Source organism: Sciurus vulgaris, assembly GCF_902686455.1.
Source record: "Sciurus vulgaris genome assembly, chromosome: 5".
NCBI lineage: Eukaryota > Metazoa > Chordata > Mammalia > Rodentia > Sciuridae > Sciurus > Sciurus vulgaris.
In genome coordinates this window covers 172,301,807-172,315,398 of record NC_136465.1, presented here as the reverse complement: position 1 = coordinate 172,315,398, position 13,592 = coordinate 172,301,807, and the positions used below count along the sequence as shown (strand labels likewise).

The 13,592-nt window shown below is 56.7% G+C and overlaps 1 long non-coding RNA gene across 1 annotated transcript; it reads right to left on the bottom strand.

Moving 5' to 3' along the window:
- Positions 1 to 6,685: 6,685 nt before the first annotated feature.
- LOC306661704 lies at positions 6,686 to 11,795 on the bottom strand. Its single transcript, XR_013763944.1, has 2 exons — positions 11,692 to 11,795; positions 6,686 to 10,944 (listed from the first exon to the last, which is right to left on the bottom strand). It is a non-coding gene; the product is annotated as an uncharacterized lncRNA (long non-coding RNA).
- Positions 11,796 to 13,592: the final 1,797 nt, after the last annotated feature.

Genomic DNA, 13,592 nt, shown 5'->3' with positions numbered 1-13,592 from the left:
ATTGACCAGGTTCCAGCTGTCCCCCAGGCTGGCCTCTGTCCTCTCTGCCCGTGGGGCTACCTGGCCTGTGCAGCAGGGCTAGAGAAGGTTCAGGCCAAGGAACTGTGCCAAGGGCTCAGTGTCTACGGTGGGGCTGCTGGCAAGCTGGCTCAGGCTCTGGTGTCCACCTATGTCAGCAGCACCCCGTCCCACCCACCCCTCGCCCCTCACTCAGAGCTGTTTGACTTCTGCTGGCTCCATACCCAGTCCTACCAGACACCCACCAGAGCCACCAGCATGGTGTTCCCTGGGGATGGAGTCAGACTGGGGTGCTGGAAGGATCAGGAGCCCTCATGCATGGCAGGCAGGAATTCGAACGGTGCTGTGGCCCCGGGGGAAGCCGGTGGCAAACAGAGTCAGCCAGGGAGCCCCAGTCCAGGCCTGCACATGCAACACAGAGAAAGGAAGACAGGGCTGCCCATGTTCACAGCAGCGTTATTCAGACACGGGAAGATGGAGGCCACCTAGCTGTCGATGACGGGGGAGAAGCAAAGGCCTATGTCCACGCGGAGGAATAGCAGCCTTAAAAAGAAGGGCGTCGTCACCCTGCCATGACGTGATGACCCTGAGGACGTGATGCCCAAGTGAAATAAGCCAATCAGAAAGGGCAAATGTGTCTGAGTCCACTTGACGGGGCCCCGAGGGCAGATCCACAGACAGAGAGCAGGATGGCCTTTGCCAGGGACAGGGGACAGTGGTGGGTGGCAGGGGCCTATTGTTGAATGGGTGCAGAGTTTCAGTTTCAGAGGCTGAAAAAGTTCTAAAATGGACGGTGTGACGGCTGCACAATCATGTGAAGGTACCTAACCACTGAGCGGGGCACTTGGAAATGGTACATTCCACTCCATGTATTTAATCGTGATCCTTAAAAAGCGGGCAGGAGCGGGGGCAGGCCCCAGGGACTCCAGTACGATGAACATGGTCATGGTGGTAATCGTGGCCACAAGTTGGTGGCGCTGGCCACCACTGGCTGGCTCTCCCCACACTGAGACACCAGACAGGGACCTGGGCAGAGCGGCCACCAGGGCAGGCTGGCGCTGTGTGGGCCCAAATCCCAAATTCCCCGTGACCTCAGACAAGTTACCTGACCTCTCTGTGCGTATCTCCTGTCTGTTAAGCGATACAGGTGCAGTGGACCCGCCTCTCAGGGCTGTGGGGGTAAGCAGGTCACTGAATGTAGAATGCCTGGCTCAGGGTGAGCTCAGGGTGAGCACGGTCCCCTGCCTTCTCTCGGTTTCTTTAGAGGAGGAAACTGAGGCCCAGAGAAGTTAGATGACTTTCCCAACATGGCACAGCTAACGAGCGTAGAAGCCTGTCACAGCTCCGCAGTCAACCGAGGATGGCCATATGACTTCCTGAGGCTTTCTAAGGGTGGGGGAGAAAGAAGGACCCTCCCATCCTCCCTAGAGAATGTCATTATCTTGGGACTTTTTCTCAGAACCTGTAAGGCCAGGGTGAGGCCAGGGTGGAGCCAGGGTGGGGCCAGAGAAGGAAGTTTCTCAGGGTCAGGGAGGCCCAGGCTGCGGGGCAGGCCAGGGACAACAGCCCTGAGCACCCTCGCCAGCTCTGTGCTCCCATCTAAGCCCAGGCAGGGCCCACTGAGTGTCGTCCCCAACAGGAGGAGCAGGCCCGTCCTCATTCCTCGCTGCGGCCTGGCAAATCACCTAGGTGGACAGGAAGCAGGAAGAGAAAGGCCCCCAGACCTGGGGAGAAGGGCCTGGCCAGGCCAGCTGACCCGGCCAGCCGCTGCAGCGGGCCCTGCCTCCTGGGCGTTCCCGGCACATCAGCCCTGCACCCGCTAGTGACACTCCAGCCCCAGGGTGGGACCTCGGTGGGAGCGTCTGCCAAGGTGGCTGCCGGCCGGTCTTCTGCTGCGGCCACAGCCTGCGCCTCCCGCTCCCTCCCCTGGAATCTGGGCTGGCCTGTGACTTGCCTCAACCAACAGGGGAAGTGACCTGGAAATTCCCAGGCCTGGGCCTCGGGAGACCTCACAGTGTCCCTGTCCCCCAGCATGGAGGCCGGAGGTCGCGGAAGGAATCTGATGGCCTTGGTGCTGGGGAGAGAGGTCACCAAGGAAAGAGCAGCCCTGGAGAGGACAGAGGGAGGACAGGGCCAGTGTCCTGCCCGCGTGCTGCAGATGATGAGCTGACAGACCGGGCCCGGCTGCTCCTCCGCGTGCCTGGGCCAGGTGCCCGCCTCGTGGGACTCCGTTGGCAGCACAGCGGGGCTGGGGGCCAGGGTGCAGAGGACTGAGGGAGGCTGGCAGGACTCAGGAGGGCAGGAGCCACTGTCACTACTATCAGAGGGTGGCCACTGGGCTCCTGGGGATCCCCACCCACGGATGGTGGCCTCTTCCGTCATCGCTCTGCCCAACCATGGCGGGTACTGGCTGCTTTCTGCCCAGCTGACCCAGGCAGGAGTTGGGGAAAGAGGGTCATTTTCTCCACCATCTCAGGGAAGCCATCAACTCCTGGACTTTGGGTCTTCTAAGGTCCATTCTTCAGGGCTGAAGCATGCAGACCCCTTTCCAGTTACAGTCCCCAGGGGGCTACTGCTGAGTGACATCGCCATGTGCCGTGGCTGAGCCTCCGGTGGCCTTGGAGGTGTGGGATGCAGCCCCATAAGAGGAGGTCCAGGTGAGGGACCAGGTGACTTCCCCACAGTCGTGGAACCTGAGCAGAGCTGGGCCCCAGCCAGCCTGGCAGGTCTGGTGGCCCCATGCCTGTCCTCCCTCTACCTGACCTCGGTCCTTTCCTGCTCCAGGGGAGGGAAAGCTGAGCACCTGCCACAGCGAGGAGAGGCGCACTGAGCTGCCCACCTGGCCTCTCTGCCCGCCCGCCCCGCCCGGCAGCCGCGTGCCTGTCACTCTGGCAAGGTGATGGAAGAGCTCAGCTAAAGCAGCCTGTGCTTGGTCGCGGGTGGAGTGGGGGCTGACGCCTTTCCCAGCCGGCAACATTCCTGAGAACCCTCTGAGAACCCGCGTCCGGAACCCAGAAGTGGTGCCACACCCCAGGCCACACAGCAAGAGAACCGCCGCCCGCAGGCCCTCTCCTCGCTGAGTCCCGCTCCCAACCCTCATCTCAGGCTCTCCAGTTTGAGGAACTGCCAGAAGTTTGGGGTGCCCAGTCCACCCAGAGGGTTGTGGAACCAAATTTCTACAAAGGAGGGCTTAGTGGGGTGGGGCCCGTGTCCTGCCTTGGCTAGGACGCCGGTCGTGTCTAAGCCCGAGGTAGGTGTGTCTGAGGCTGATGGGGACTGGAGTCACCAAGGCCACCAGAAACCTCCACGGCTCTGCCAGCACTGCCCTCGCAGGGCCTGCTTTCCACCTGGGGATCTGCACCTCCTCGCACCCGGCTCTGCCCACTCCCTCCCCCACGCCTCGGGCACTGTCCTGCCCCCATCCTTCCTGGCTGGCCTGGACGCTGCTCACTGCCCACATCTCCCTTTATCTTGGTCACCTCTACAGAAGATGGGACCCAAGCAAGACCTGGTCATCCTGAGCAAGGTCCAGAGCAGCCAAGCTGAGGGGCTCCCACCTAGTGACCCCTGAAGGGTGACAGAACATGCCCTCCCCAAAGATGCCATTTGAAGGATTATTTGGGACTTAAGGCACATAAAACAAACAAACAGACGGTACAAGATGCACTCTCTGACCCTCTCTTCTTTCCTCCTGAAAACAGGTGCAATTCCATGTGAGAGATGTCCTCTGTGACCACAAGGAAAGGACCCACGCTTAGCTTCAAGTTAGGGAAATTGAGATCAAGAAAGGTTTTTCCCTTCCAGTGCTGGGGATGGACCCCAGGGCCTTTGTACCTGCTAGGCAAGTGCTCAAGCCTGAGTCACAGCCCCAGCCCTTTTTATTTTAAAGATGAGACAAGGTCTCACCAAGTCGCCCCAGGCTGTCCTCCTACCTCAGCCTCATGAGTTGCAGGGAATGCACCACTGCTGGCTTGTGTGTGTGTATGTGTGTGTGGTGTGTTACTGGAGATGGAACCCAGTGCCTCACGCATGCTCAGCAAGTTACTCCACCACTGAGCCACATTCCCAGTCCCAAGACAGATCCTGTTAAATAATTCTAGTCTTTCCTTCGCCTGCCTGCCCATCTCCTCACTTCCTTGGGTCTTCCTTTCCTCGAGGGCTCCTGTATGTGGTCAAACTTGTATTAAATAGGGCTGGGGAGGTAGCTCAGCCGGTAGAATGCTTGCTTTGTAAGCACGAGGCCCTGGGTTCGATCCCCAGCACCAAACAAACAAAACGTGTATTAAATAAGTGTGCATGCTTTTTTCCTGTCTGTCTCCTGTCAGTTTAATTCTCAGGTCCGGCCAAAAAATCCCTAAGAAGGTAGAGGTAAATTTTTGCTTCTCCTATGACCTTCACTGGCAGGCTGTAATCTGGGGGCTCTACCTCTCTTTCAGAAATAGCAAACAGAGCAGGCGTGGTGGCACACACTTGTAATCCCAGTGGCTCGGGAGGCTGAGGCAGGAGGATCTCGAGTTCAAAGCCAGCCTCAGCAACAGCAAGGTGCTAAGCAACTCAGTGAGCCCCTGTTTCTAAATAAAATGCAAAACAGGGCTGGGGATGCGGCTTGGTGGTCGAGTGCCCCTTAGTTCAATCCCCAGTAACACCCCCCCCCCCCAAAAAAATAAAGAGACAGTAACCAGAGGCCCCAACAGGGTCTGACCTGCCTGTGTCACACAGCAGGAAAGGGCTGAGCCTGGGATCCCACGGGCCTGACTTTCTGATCTGATCTCAGCAGTCCACGGGGAAGGCTTCTCCTTCCCTGGGGCCGAAGGGAGGAGGTGAGGTAGCCCGACTGCTTCCATTTTGGGTGGCCGCCACTCCTCTGCCACCAGGATCGTCACCAACTCTTAAAAACCCTTGTTTTCAGTAGAAGATGGTTTATGGCTCCCCTACCAGGATCTGCTCCACCTTGCACTTGGGAGGGGCCTCCTCCCCGTTGCAGGCTGGGGTGGCCTGGCACGTGCTTGCAGCCAGCCGCCAGGCCCGGGCAAGGGGCGGCCAACTTGGCTTGGAGCAGGGAGTTTCTGCCCGAAGGAAGCCTGGCTCTCTTCCGCCTTGCTGGCCCCCAAGTCTGCTGGCACTGGGTCCTGGGGACAGGAGGAGGCATTGATGATCGCGCAGCAGCCCCTGAAGTCGCAGAACACATCAGGTACTGGACTCCAGCCCATGGGCGATGAATGGGGGTGGGCACCTGCCTCCCCACCCCCACATTTGTGTTCAAGGACAGGAAAGGGACTGTCTATAAATCGGTGTCCCTCCCTGGGCCTCTCCTCCAGCGTCCCGGGAGGATTTGGGATGCCGTGGATTCCTGCTGCGTTTTCTGCTGTCCAAAGCTGAGCGCCTCTTACAGGAGGACAAGCTGCCTCGGAACTAGAAAGTGACCTGCCCGAGATCATGTGCCACCCCATCCTGTACGGGGACTGAGTCCACCCAGAGGCCTGGCCGGGGCAACAGGGCTATGTGCAATATGGCAGCTGACAGCAGGCTGAGAGGTCCCGAGAGTCAGGCTGGACCGGCCGGCATCCCTGAGGGCACAGAGCTGTTACGAGGGCCTTCCTCCCTGCCACCTGTGTCCACTCATTGTGTGTGAAAACTTCACGGCTTCCTGTGTGCTCGGCTTTCTCTCCTGGCACACGCTAGGTGCTCAATGCATATTTGCCAAAGGAGCGAGTGAATGTCCACTGTAGACGGAGGTCAGATGGGGCAAGGATGGCAGAGGGGAGACCCCTGGGGGGTTGCTGGGTGTGGGGAGTCGTGGCTACGGGGGCTGGGGCTAGGGGGCCAGGCTAGAGAGGAGAAAACGCCAACAGGACCAGGCGCTCTGTGGGGGGGCTGGGGGAGGAAGGGATTGGGGGCGCTAACTCTGGGGGCTCTGAAGGACTAGGCTGCCCTGTGGCTGCCCACCCCTCAAACGGGCTCAGAGTCTGGGTTGCAGGTGTGACATAATGGGGACAGAGCCAGGTGCGCTCACACTTCCTTCCTTCCTGGGTCCAGGAAGCCCTCCTGGATTCCCCTCCCCCAGGGCCAGCTCCTCCTGGGGTTCCTGCACTGGCCCACCCCTCCCTGATGACTTCACACAGGAAACTGCCCTGGGGACAGCCCCTGGGGACACAGAGATGACCTTGCTTCAAGGGAGGCAGACCCAGAAGCCAAACCACAGCATTGCTCACAAACCCAGCAATGCTGAGTTTTCTTTGAAAGAACAATTCTCAGGACCCTGGGTTGATCCTCGATCATTTTTAGTATGGTGTTTCTTAAACATGCGCAGACGCTGGGCCAGGTAAAAACTGCTTGTGCGAAAGTCTGCCTCCCACGTTAGACTCAAAGCAAATTTAAATGAACATAGAGAAGGTGACTGACCCAATAAAAATTCCAATTGGCAGCAGGAAGGTGCTCTCACCACTGGCCAGGTCAGGAGCCCAAGAGGGGTTGGGGCTCCAGGGCCAGGTGGCCATGGCCACCATGTAGGGCTCATGGAGGCCTCGCTTCTCCCTGTCCCCTCCTGTGTCCAGCCAACCTGTGAGGTACTGGCTGCAACAGTGCCTGACAATTCACAGCCGTTCCGGGCACCTCGGCTCTCATTGACCTCTAGTGACTACAAAGTCCCTGGTCAACACAAACCCAAACACCCGGAGTAGCAGATTTTTCTTTTCTTTTTTTTTTTCCAATTGTGGTAAACCAGGCAAGTTGGCGCACGCCCGTAATCCCAGCAACTGGGGAGGCTGGGGCAGGAGGATGGCAAGTTCCAGGCCAGTCTCAGCAACTGAGTAAGACCCTGCCTCAAAATAAAAAAAAAAGAAAAAGGCTGGGGATGTGGCTCAGTGGAAAAGGGCCCCTGGGTTCAGTCCCCAGTGCTGGAATAAACACGTACATAAATGAAAAGATCTTGGTTAAACGCACATGGCACGAACACCATGTCGGCCACTTTTGAATGTATAGCTTGAGGGCATTAAGCATGTTCCACTGGTCACTTCCACCATCTCCAAAGCTCCATCTTCTCTCTCCATCTACTTTCTGTGAACTTAACTCTTGGTCACATCTGTGTAGAGCCATATGCTATCTGCCCTTTTGTGACTGGCTTATTTCGCTTAGCGGGGTCTCCAGTTCATCCAGGTGTGGTGTGTGCAGAATCTCCCCCTCCTCAGGCTGCATGCTGTTCCACCATTTGGACAGACACAGCTGGCTTATCCACTCATGCATGGTGTCCATGCCCACCTTTTGGCCATGGTAAACAACAATACCTTGCAAATATCACCACGAGCATCTGCTTGAGTCTTTGCTTTCAAATCTTTGGGGTGTACAGCCCAAGAGGAATTGCTGGGTCAAAAGGGAAGTCTTTTTTATTTAGGGCATTTTTAAGGTGGTTATTTAAATGGACTTAAATGGGATTAGAGCCAATTTGTTCTTATAGACTCAAAGATCCACCAAGTTAAAAAATCTTCACACTCTTCAGATTATGTCCAGAGATTCCAGTTTGAAAGTCTGAAGCTATACCATCGGGTGGGGTGACCTTGAACCACGGAGCCACACAGACCCAGAGGGTGGCCGGTCTTTCGGAAATGTTCTGTACAGGCAGAATATGGCCAGATTCTACAGATTTGGCCAAAGAGAATGTAAGGTCCCCCAGTAACACTCACATGGTTACATGTTGCCCTAGCCCAGGCAACCACTGCTGTTTCCCATCTCTATGGATTTGCCTCTTCTGGACATTTCCTTTAAAAGGAATCTTAGAACACTCGGCCTTTTGCCTCTGGCTTCTCTCACCGAGTATGTTTTTGTTTTGTTTTTTTGGTACCGAGGATTAAACCTGGGAGTTCTCTACCACTGAACTAGATCCCCAGTCTTTTTAATTTTGAGATAGTCTTGCTAAGCTGCTAAGGCTGGTCTACAACTTGGGATCCTCCTGCCTTGAATCGCTGAGAACACAGGTGTGCGCCACCACACCTGGCACTGAGCAGAAGGTTTCTAAAGTTCATTCACAGTGTTAAGGTGTGAAAACGTCCATTCCTTTGCACAGCTGAAAAATATTCCATTGTATGGACATACTGCAATGTGTTTGCCCTTTCATCTGTTGATGGATGTGTGGGCTATTTCTACATTTTGGCTATTGTGGGTGATTGCTGCTGTGAACTTTCTTGTGCAGGTTACGTATGGATGCACTTTTTCATTCCGTAGGAGAACTGAGGCTCATACAGCAATGGCTGGTTCCTTCTGTCTTTTTAACATTCACATTATCTATCAGTTCCAGATACACATCACCAAGGTCAAATTGCTCCGACACTTGTCATCCCTGAGGTGAGATGTGGAGCACTTGCTGGGCATTTCCCATGTCAGTATTTCAGGATGTGTTCCTGGGAAGATCAGATTCTCTAGCAAGTGTCCTTCCAGGAGCATATGGGCCTGGGCTGCCCACTAGTGGCTCAGTTGCTACCCTGAAACACTTGGGATATAGCTTTTTGGTGTCCCTAAGTCAGTTGCCTCTTTACCTCTACTTTCCAGCTTCAAAAATTGTGTGGATGGTCTGGCAGGGTGGCACATGCCTATAATCCCAGTGACTCAGGAGGCTGAGGCAGGAGGATTACAAGTTTGAGGGCCAACCTCAGCAACTGGCAAGACTTGTCTTAAAATAAATAATAAAAAGGACTGGGATGTGGTTCAGTGGTAAAGCCCCTGGCTGTTCAGCTCCCTGGTACAAAAACAAAAATGGGTGTTCTGCTCAGTGCACCCGCCCCCCTCCTTCCATTCTAGAGGGGTTTTGTTCTGTTTCCAGTTCTGGGGAGGAGCCCAAGGCCTTCTTGCAAGCTAGGCAAGTGCTTTACCATTGAGCTATACCCCAGCTCTACTCGTGGGATTATACCAAGAGGGAAGGAAAGAAGGAAGAGAGGGAGGGAGAGGGAGAGAAGGCGCCTGTCCCTTTCTGCAATTTTAATGGGTTTTAGGAGAGAATTCAGCCTGCCATCTGTAGCAGCCTGCTCAGGCCAGGAAGCCCCTATCCTTCAGAAGTGCCCCCCGCCCTGGTGCAGAGCCCAGCTGCTCTGGGAAGCTTCCCAGACCCTGGCAGCTGGAGGGCGCCTCACCGGGCCCGGCCCCGGTGCCCATTCTGAAGGAGCTGCAGGGTCTTCCTTCACCCGTCGCTTTCTCTCCTTTCTTTGCACCCTCCTGGTTGGGGCCACACAGTGCTTGGTGTACTTTGTGCTGGAGAACAAAGGGAGGGCACTTGCGAGAAGACACAGCCTGGGCCAACCTGGGAGGTCAGGAGGCCCTGTGTGGGCCCCACCCTGCCCTCATCTCGGGTCTCTTTTGGTCTGTTCTAGAACCTTTCCCAGACTCCATTCCTGGCCCTAGATGCAGTGGTGGCAGGCTCAGGAAGGCTGGAACCCACAGGCCACCCCACTGAGGACCGGCTTAGGCCCTGCAGGTCTGTGACAGAGCTGTCTCCCTGACCAAGCGCAGAGGTGCGGAGCCTCAGGTGCCTCTACTTTTAGGGAGCCAATGGCAATGTTTTATTTTTTTTTAATCAGAATTTAAAAAATAAACTTTTAGTTCAAAGGAGATTTTAGCTGGGTGCAGTGGCGCACGCCCAGTCCCAGCAAGTGGAGGCTGAGGCAGGAGGATTGCCGTTTGATGCCTGGGTAAATTGGAGAGACTTGGTCTCAAAATAAAAAATAAAAAGGGTTGTGGAAGCAGCTCAGGGGTAGAGCACCCCTGGATTCACTCCCCAGTACAAAAAGAAATTTTAAGGGTTTTAATATATTAATATATTCACCTTTGTACAGCACAAAGTTCAATTTTGAGGACTGGGTCAGTGGAGCAGGAGACTCAGGTCCACCCTGTGGTCTGAGTCCAGGAACTGTCCAGGATGCCTGGGCCCTGGGATCCGAGGAGGGCCTGGGAGGGGGATGCCCGGGAGAGGGAGGTGTCACGGAGCCTCAGCCTGCAGGGCGAGTAGCTCTCAGGATGTGTCAGCAGAGGCACAGCGCAGTGTCCAGGCCAGTCCCAGGCTGAGCGGTGGCCCAGCTGGCCGGAGCGAGGTACAGGGCCTGTTGTTTGGTCAGGGGCTCTTCCTATGCCAGTGGACTCCAGCCCTTCCCAAAATCACAGAACAGCTGGTGCACACGTCCCTTCCTGGGCTCAGTCCAAGGGGTTGGGAACTCTTGGCCAGGACTGGGCAAGACTGGAGATGGCGACCTCCTTCCCACACTCTGCTGCCTGACCACCCCCACCTGCCGAGACCACTCCCTGCTGAGCTCACACGAGCTCCCAGGCCTTGGGAAGGGGACATCCTGACCCCCTGGCCCCGGTGCCCCTCCCACAGGGGGCCGTTTCCCACTCCTTCTTCACCCTGCTGACGCCTTTTCCTTCAAGACGCTTCCCCTGGGGCACCCAGGTCTTGGCTGGACACCTCCAGGACAGGGTCATGACTAATTCTTGCTGGGTCTGCAGTCAGGGGCAGGCCCAGTGCTAGGAAGGGCTTGGTGCCTCCCTCCCCCACTGCAGTGGGCAGTCAAGTAGGTCACAACCTCAGGATGATCTCAGTTCTAGAGGGACCCTCAGGGCAAAAGCTTCCATCCTAAGCTAGAAAAGCTGGGGTGTTCCAGTGGGTTTAGGTGGCTTTGAGAGTTTGTCAAACTCACCTCTCAGGCCTGGAAATCAGGAGGAACCTTATGGCATGTAAAGTTCAGAGCTCAAATCCCTCTCCTGGGTGATCTCAGGTGATCTGTTTAACCTGAGTCCTGGTTTCCTGATCTCCATGGCGAGGCCGTTGATGTAGTCTCTTGGCTGAGACTTGATAAAATACCATGTCTGCTACACGCCTGACACATAGTCAGAACTCATTAAATAGTAGGTTGTTTTAAGGTTTTTCCAAAAAGCTGAGCTGCAAACCTTAGAGATAAGACCCAGGGAAGTTCATGAGCCTCATCTAAGGCCACCCAGCAGTGGACCCTGTGGAAGCACCAAGCCGAGGGCAGGAGCCCACAGCCACACATGGCCTCTCTGGAGGTTCTGATTTGTGAATCCAGGATGGGGCCAGGGAACCTGCACTTTAATAACCGCCCCCTCACTGCCAAAGGACTCAGCCAGGCAGCTGGGCGGGGCACAGCATGACCCCCTCACGGGAGGCCAGCTGGTGCGCTGCTGCTCACACCCAGGGTGACAGGAGGCTCCCTGCCTCCCGCCAGCTCCTGGCAACATCTGCAGGCTGACACGGAGGTGAGCCCTCTCCTGACACTGCTGGTCCTTGCCCTGAGCTAAGGCTCTTGAACACCTGGGGACACCCACACAGCAGAGCAGTCACCCTCTGATTAGGATTACCTGGGTCCCTCAGTCAAGACCCCAGGGGGTCTTCAACACCTGTATGATTTACAGGATACTTTTTTCTGATGCAATGATTTACTTTGATAGTGAGTAATTTGAAGTGTCATTTTTGAAAAAAAAAAAAAAAAGGAATGCTATTTTTGTATTAAAACTAACACAGGGGCAGTCTGAATTTGATCATAAAATCACTGATTCAAAATAAATGACAAGGGCAGGGGGTGAAGTTCTAGGGTGAGTGCTTCCTAGCATGTGTGAGGTTCCCCTCCCTAGCACCCAGACACACACAGGACAAAATAAATGAGAGACATTACTGACCCCAAACCCTGGTGGGCCAGGGTGGCAGCTTCACAGGGGGAAGATCTTCTGTACAAGTCCCCAGCTCTGCTCTGGGTGGCTCACCACCTGTCTGTGGTATTCCCTGGCCGCCATGGGCCCCCGGGCTGGTGGGGGAAGCTGGCAAAGCAGGTGCTGGTAGGAAGGAGGCTGGGCTCAGATGGCTTTGCTGAGGCCACAAGTGCCCGAGCTTCATCTTGGGTGAGTGTGGAAACCAGCCAAGGCTTTGAAGGCCCACCTCCGTCCCTGCCCCAGGCCTATTTTGTGACCTGAGAACAAGGGCAATAAGGGGGGTCTGACAACGGGCCACACAGTCTGGGGTCTCCAGAGGCAGGAATGGAGTCAGCACTGCCCAAACCTGGCTCAGGCAGTGTGTCCTCATGAGGCCACCCAGTCCTGGAAGTGAGTGCCCGTCTGCTCTGAGCTGCACATGCTTGTGCATGGTGTCGCTCTGGGGACTGGTCCCAGGCCCAGGCTCCACAGAGGTAGGGAGGGGATAGACCGAGACTGCTGGACAACCTGAAGAAGTGGGTCATGTCTTCACTGTACAGACGGAAAGGACACGGCTCAGCCCCGGCCACAGGGCCAGTCTTCCTTCCACTCGCTCACCTCACCACTGAGTCACTCAACACCTGTGGCAAAGACCACCAGGGTCCTTGGGGCTGGACCCAATGAAGTAAAGGACACCAAGTCCCTGTCCTCGCAGACCAGTGGGTGAGGGAGACGGCAGATAAAGGAGCAGTAAGGTCAGTGAGTTTCTAGGCAATCGGGGCAGGAGCGGCAGGCAACCTGGGGCGGAGCGGCTCCCACAGGAGGGGGCGTGCGAGGGGTCAGCATGCAGACAGCGCTCCTGAGCTTTCCCCTGTGACACAGGGCAGCCAGAGTCCCCACTCCTGTCCCCTCCCCACTGCCAACAGGGGGATTCCCACCAGAAGGGGCACCTTGGAACCTGCGCTGCACCCTTGAGGAAGGCCAGCTCGGGACAGTGGGAGGCCCAGGCCAGGCCCGGAGCACAGCAGCCAGTGGTGGCCGAGGGTGCCAAGGCGGCCTCCCTCAGAGCCCTCCTGCCTCAGCTGGGACATGCAGTGGCTCCAGGGGCCTGGCTCTCTGGGCTCTGTCAGGCCCAGGCTGCCTTCCAGGGACAGGTTCTGGCTGGTGGACTTCTCTGGTCTCTCCACCTCAGGGAATGAGTGCTCTCTCCCTGAAGCTGCGGGAGGGGGTCAGTGGCAAGAAGACCCTAGACCAGGGCCGGCTGCCTACCACCCATGTCAGACACCAGAAGAGGCTCAGCAGTGACCTGGCCATGGCACAGCTGTCGGGCTGGCAGGACGTTTTCCTAGTGCTGACCCTTGGCTCTGTCCTAAGTCCCCAAAGACTCCCACACTCTCACCTTGTCATCAGCCAAGGGGACCCCGGGCCTCCAGTGTACCCCTCCGTTTGCCCCAGGAGGACTCACACAGAGCTGCAAGATGCAAAGGCAAGGAACAGAGGCATGGACAACAGGGTGTGCCCAGGGCCTTGGGTTGGACGTGGCCATCTGTGGCCAGGGCCATGCCCCAATCTTCCACACCTGTTACTCATCAGAGAACGGCGCCCTCGCCACCTCCCTGGGGGGTGCTCAGGGCCACAGCGGCCATCCAGACGCCAGGGCAAGGCTGGGATTCTGAGGAGGGGACGGACCCGGAGGACCCAGCAGCAAGGCGGTGTGTAGGACCCTCTGACTGCACCAGCAGCCTGCTCTCCAGGGCAGCATTCCGGTCTGCCACACATGCTCTTCTAGAGGGGGCGAGTTGAGGCCCAGAGAGCAGAGCGGTGGGCCAGGGCCTGGTGTTCACAGATAGCCTTCACACCCAAACAAAGCCCCAGAAAGCCACCGAGCCAGA